Source organism: Arachis ipaensis, chromosome B05 (assembly GCF_000816755.2).
Source record: "Arachis ipaensis cultivar K30076 chromosome B05, Araip1.1, whole genome shotgun sequence".
Lineage (NCBI taxonomy): Eukaryota > Viridiplantae > Streptophyta > Magnoliopsida > Fabales > Fabaceae > Arachis > Arachis ipaensis.
The window spans coordinates 65,768,209-65,774,331 of NC_029789.2; positions in this window are offsets into that span (position 1 = coordinate 65,768,209).

Below are 6,123 nucleotides of genomic sequence, written 5' to 3' on the forward strand. Positions count from 1 at the left end.
GCACACGCATCGGTGCTTCCTTGGCACATCCACGCTCACACGTGATTGATGCAAACGCGTCGATTCTCTCTTCTGTCCACTCACGTGTACGCGTGGATTCAAAATCAATAACACCATCAACGCACAAGCCCTAACGTAGTCACGTCCCTTCACCCACAACATTCCACTTTTTCTTCTTCTTCTCACTCCACATAACCTCCATCGCCACCCTTTCAAGCTCTGCAACCACTACTCCAGCGACCAAACCAGCCGTCCCTTCCTCTCCCTTCTCTTTCTCTCCTTCTTTCTTTTGCCCTTCTCTCCTCCTACCCCTCTCAGCCATTCACCCTACTGGCTCGACCAGCGCCACCGCGTCACCCATTACTGCCGGCGAGCCAACCATCATCATTACAACCCTTTACTCTTCTCTTCCCCCATTTCTTCCCTTTTCCCTATTGCTTCTACCAGAACACAATCTGGCACCCTGTTCTACTGCGCCACTGCTCAACGCCACAGAACCACCGCCAGTGAGCTAGCGTCTCAATCCTTTCAATCGCTGCTCCCCACTTTCTTCCATTTCCATTTTTGCCTTCTACCTCTTCCAGGTTTTCCTATGTCTTCCCCTGTCAACTACTGCTTTGTTTTTAATTTTTCTTTTCGTTAATTTTTCATGTTTTAACAGTAGTTGTTTAATTTCTATAAAAATTAGGTTAGATAGAATTGCATGTGGTTAGGTATCTAGGATGTGGTTAGAAGATTTAGGTCTGATAATTGCACCGTTCATGCTTTCTGAATGGTTTATGTTCATGTTAATTTGGATATGAGTATGCTGTGATGATGAATTTGACGAATTTCTGAATTTGAGTTGTTACCACTGCTAAGTCTTTATTCCAAATTGAACTTCATTCTTGGATTAAGCTATGTTTAATTGTTTGAACTTTTATTGCTGGGAATTGATTGCTGAATTCAAGTGAATACTGCCTGTATCTATTGCTTTGGTGCAGAATGCTGCCATGCTCATTTAAACTATCTTATTTTTGCTTGATGCTGCCTGACTCATATGAGATCTTTGCTTGTTATACATGGTTGATATATTGAGTTCATATGAGACTATTTTGCTGCTAATTGCTTGTCCGGGAACATCCAATTTACTACCGGAATATTGCCAAAAATTTTTGGAAATTTCCCTATTGCTAACTTGTAACTTAGGAATTGAACATGGCACTCTTTGAATTCAGACTCATTTGGCTCATACCAAGTTCAATTCATAAGTTAATTTGGCCAGCATTTTTGTTTTGTATCTTGGATCCTTTTCATGTGCATTAATGGAATCAAGGGACTAATTATTGGAATTCTGTGACAATTAAGACCTTGATTAACCAAATCAATTTTGAACCTCTTGAATGTTTTACATCATGAGAGTTAGGTCCAATTTTCATCCTTCATGGTCGTTTTCAAATGTACTTTTCTCATTGACCATTGAAGTGCTTTCTAAACTCTCAAGTGGCCTAGTCTTGTTACTTTTTGAATGAGGCTCTATTAAGTTGTAATTGTTGGTGTAATTTTACTCATGTAGCCATTTGCATTACCTAATTTACCTTAGGTACATGAGTACACTCTTAAACTTTCAACACTAATTTTTACAAGCATAGTGACCATAAACATTGATGATGATGTGCATTCCTTTTTCTATGCTTTTATGCACTTCATATTTCATCATCAATGTCTTGCATCATTAATACACTCCATTTGTAGGGTTTATCTTGTGCCTAATTTAGGAGATTTTATGACCTTTTACCCACATTTATTCAATAAAATAGCATGATTTCATGATTGTCTTCTAATTTGTGCTTAAGTGTGAAAATATGCTTTCTAGGCCCTTAATTATTAATCTTGGTTCACCTTTAATTCCACTAGATGCCTTGATTTGTTTGTTAAGTGATTTCAGATTGGAAAGGCTAAGAATGGATCAAAGGAATGGAGAAGAAAGCATGCAAAATGGAGAAATCATGGAAAAGCAAGGATTTGGGATAAGATCAACGACGCGCACGCGTGGATAGTGAGGTCGCATGGCGACGCGTACACACACATGACGCGTATGCGTGGGTGGAAAATTTGTCAAGCGACACGCAAACGCACTATACGCGTACGCGTCGATATTCGCACGTGACCCACTTAAAGTGAATTCGCTGGGGGTGATTTCTGGGCTTTCCAGGCCCAAATCCAAGTCATTTCTGATGCTATTTAACCCAATGAATGAAGAGGAATCAATATACTTTCACACATTAGTTTAGTTTTGTTTAATTTTTGGAGGGAAAGTTAGTTTTAGAGAGAGAAGCTCTCACTTCTTTCTAGGATTAGGATTAGGTTAGATCTAGATTAGGAACTCTTAGATCTAGGTTTAATTCATGCTTTGATTTACCTTTCCTTATGTAATTCTTCTTCTTCTACCTTTCCTCTTTCTAGTTTTTTATTTAATTCTTGTAATTCTCTACTTTTATGCTGATGCACTTTTTGTTTCTTCTATTTTCATTTCAATGCAATTTATGATTCATGTTCTTTTATTGATTGAATTGCTTAGTTCATTTTACTTTTCTTTTATGTCTTCTAGGTGTTTGATGAAATGCTTAGTTAGATTTTAGTATAGAATTTTGTGCTCTTGGCTTGGGAAGGTAACTTAGGAAATCTTGAGCTACTAATGTCCAAGTGATTGACGATTGGGAGCCATTAACTCTAGATCTCACTAATTGATTTGGTGGAGAACTAGGACTTATGGTCTTGGATTGACATAGCTCACTTGACTTTCCTTTATTAGTTAGAGGATGACTTAGTGGGGTTGATCCTTGCCAATTTTCATGTTGTGGTTAGTGATTAGGATAGAGATCCTTGACCACCAACCTTTTCCAAGACCTTTTTAGTTGTTAGTTTATTTTTATTGCCATTTACATTTCATGTCTCTTATCCCAAAAACCCCAAAACATACCCCATAACCAATAACAAGACACTTTATTGCAATTCCTAGGGAGAACGACCCGAGGTTCAATACTTCGGTTCATAAATTTAGGGGTTTGTACTTGTGACAAACAAATTTTTGTATGAAAGGATTATTGTTGGTTTAGAAACTATACTTGCAACGAGGATTCATTTGTGAAATTCTAAACCGTCAAAAGTCATCTCATCAATCATCCTCATGAATGTGAGTATACTTGTTTTCTATACTTTTGAGCTTCTCTTGGTTAAGTTCCATAATTATCGTCTGACGACTGGAATTCACACCCCATTCAAAATTGGTGAATCCGTTCTTTGGCAAGCGCACCAAAATTATCATAAAGTAATAACCCACAGTGGAGTGGGATCGTATCCACAAAGATTGGCGAATTCGAGCAGTTTTAATCAATTGATGAATTAGTCAAGCGGATCAATAGGATTGTAGAGTGCAGAATTGTAAACGACTTGAATTTAAATGAACTAGAATATAAAGAAAAGCAATAAAGCGCAGAAATATAAATGGGAGAATGTAAAGTGCAGAATCATAAATGACTTGAATGGAAATGGGAATGGGGAATTGCTGAATGTAAAAATAACCTGTAAAGAAATGGATATATAAGAATGAGGAAATTCATTGAGATTGGGAGATGTTGTCTCTTTGAATCAAATCTAGCTTATATCCTCTTCAATCATGCAACTCATTGACCTCTTGGCAATCATGATTGATTGAGCCCCAATCCCTTGGTGACTTAATCTCTCAGATCTTGATCAATAGCCAATTCCTTGGTCTAATTGCTCATGAAGAGAGATATGCTTGGTCCCTGATTATACCACACACCATTATAGGTCTATGTAGAGGTAGGATTATATGTCACATATCCAAACACCAAAACCCTGATTCTACTCTAGTGTGAGAAGGGATTTCAAGCATGGTCTCATGTTTCCTTTCCCAAGGTTCCCATGAAACCCAATTGTATTCAATCTCTTTCCCAAGATAATTGAATACTAAGCATTAAGAACGAAATTCCTTCTAGCAAATCAAAGAGAAAGTGAAGAGAAGATGGATTTCACTATCATTCATCCATCAAGTACAACAGAGCTCCCTTCGGCCCAGCCTTCAATTGCCTTCATCCCCTTCTATGGATTGTTGTACCAGCGTGCCACGCCATGCTGCTCAAGTGGCACGCCCATGGGTTTGTGAACTCTTCAAGCTTAGCGTGCCACGCCTGGGTTCTCAAGTGGCACGCCTAAGTGACTTCTTTGGGCTGGCGTGCCACGCCTTCGATACCAAGTGGCACGCCATAGTGAAGATTCTTCTTGGGATGGAGAGTTGGCATGCCACGCCCCTTTGCTCAGGTGGCACGCCCATAGTAGTTGATGGGTCAGGCGTGCCACGCCCAGCTTGGCGTGCCACGCCCCTTTTGTGTCCTCCATTGTGGCTTTCTGGAATTTTGTATCAGCGTGCCACGCCCAGTCTCTGGCGTGCCACACCCATATGCATGCTTTGAATCTCTTCTATGGACTTTAGTATTGGCATGCCACGCCCAGTCTCTGGCGTGCCACGTTAGTGCATTTTTGTGTTGTTTGCTTCAAGTGTCATGCCAGTTTCACACGCCCAGCTTCTTGTTTGTCTTCTACCCCATTTTTTATGCTTTTCTCACCTGAAATTCAGCACAACTTATCTCAAAGTAGTGTACCATAATATTCATCAAATAATGCATGAATTGTACTAATCAAATGAGATTTATGCTCTTTTATGGTCTTCTTTATGCAAGAAAGAAGGGTAGATGATGCAAGTCATTACAACACCAAACTTAAGTTTTGCTTGTCTCAAGCAAATCAATGTGAGTACCTTTATAACTTGAGGCCTTGGCTTTGAGTGAATGCAGTACAACTAAGAGTAAGGCTAAGTTTTCAACACATGCATGAATGTTTTAATGTCATGAAAAGCTCTTGGATCCTTGAGGGTTCTTTCAGGTATAGGTTTTAGGGGTCCTTTCTATTGATTGTCACCTTGAAGTAGTAAGGGTTGTTTTGCTTTCTTGACCATGACTCTAAGTGTTTTGTCTCAAGACAACCCTTTATTTAAGCTTTCAATTAGCACTCCCAAAACAGTTGGTTTTAGGGTACTAGGTGTTGAGACACCCGCTAAAAATTTACTTGCCCAGGTCTCTTCTTGACACATCTTCACCACCAGAATCTACCAAGATATTTTTGATTCTTTTTGAGCTTTTTAATGTTTCTTTTTCTATCCCAGTAGTTGATGCTCAGAGCCTTGGATCTTTATTGCTTACTACCTCTTGGTTCTATGGATATTCAAGGAACACCCCTTAACCTCCCCCTTGTTATACCTTCTAGGACTAGTTGCTCTTTCATGACTCGTTTTCTTTTTAGTTCATCCAAGGTCTTATACTTGGTCACTTATATCTTAGTTGGTTTCATAATCCATCTTGGCCTTGGTCTCTCTCACTGTTTTTGCACAACTCATAGTGACTCTTATGGAGACAAACTCTACTTTTATTTTTGTTGAAATGAAGACTTGAAATACATGGCATTTTCTTTCTTGAAAAAGAAGAACTCATAAAGACTTCAAACAGGAATTTAAAACTAATCAAAAAGTATAAACTATCCTAGCATGATTATTTATTCAGAAAGTAAATAAAGCAAAAAAAAAACTTAAACAAGGTTTCAAAAGTTGGAAAGTGTCAACCATGGGACTCAACAACCTTGGGCAGCTTCATCTTTAGTTCATTGGCCCCTTCCTTTTGTCCTTCTTCTTGGAGGGGGAAGAGCCACCTTCATCTGGCTTGGAGGAACCTTCTTGTGCTTTGGCATCCTTGGGTTTCCAAAATCCTGCCCTTCTCATATAATTCATTTCATCCTCCTTATGTTTGGCTAGGATTTCTTCTTGTCTTGCACTTAGCTCTTCCATTCCTTGCATGAAGGTTGGGTATCCTGGGTTTAGAGCGGCTACGGCGTTACACAAGTGATTCAGCTTCGCTTGTGGGTTGAGGTCATACTGCCTCCTGGATATGGTTCTGGCATCATAGAGATGTCTGAATTTGGCCAAGTTCCTCTGTTGTCATTTGCCTTGCTCTGCTATTTTGTCCAGTGCACTTCACACCTCTCCCTAGTCAAATTGTTCTTCCTGCTCCT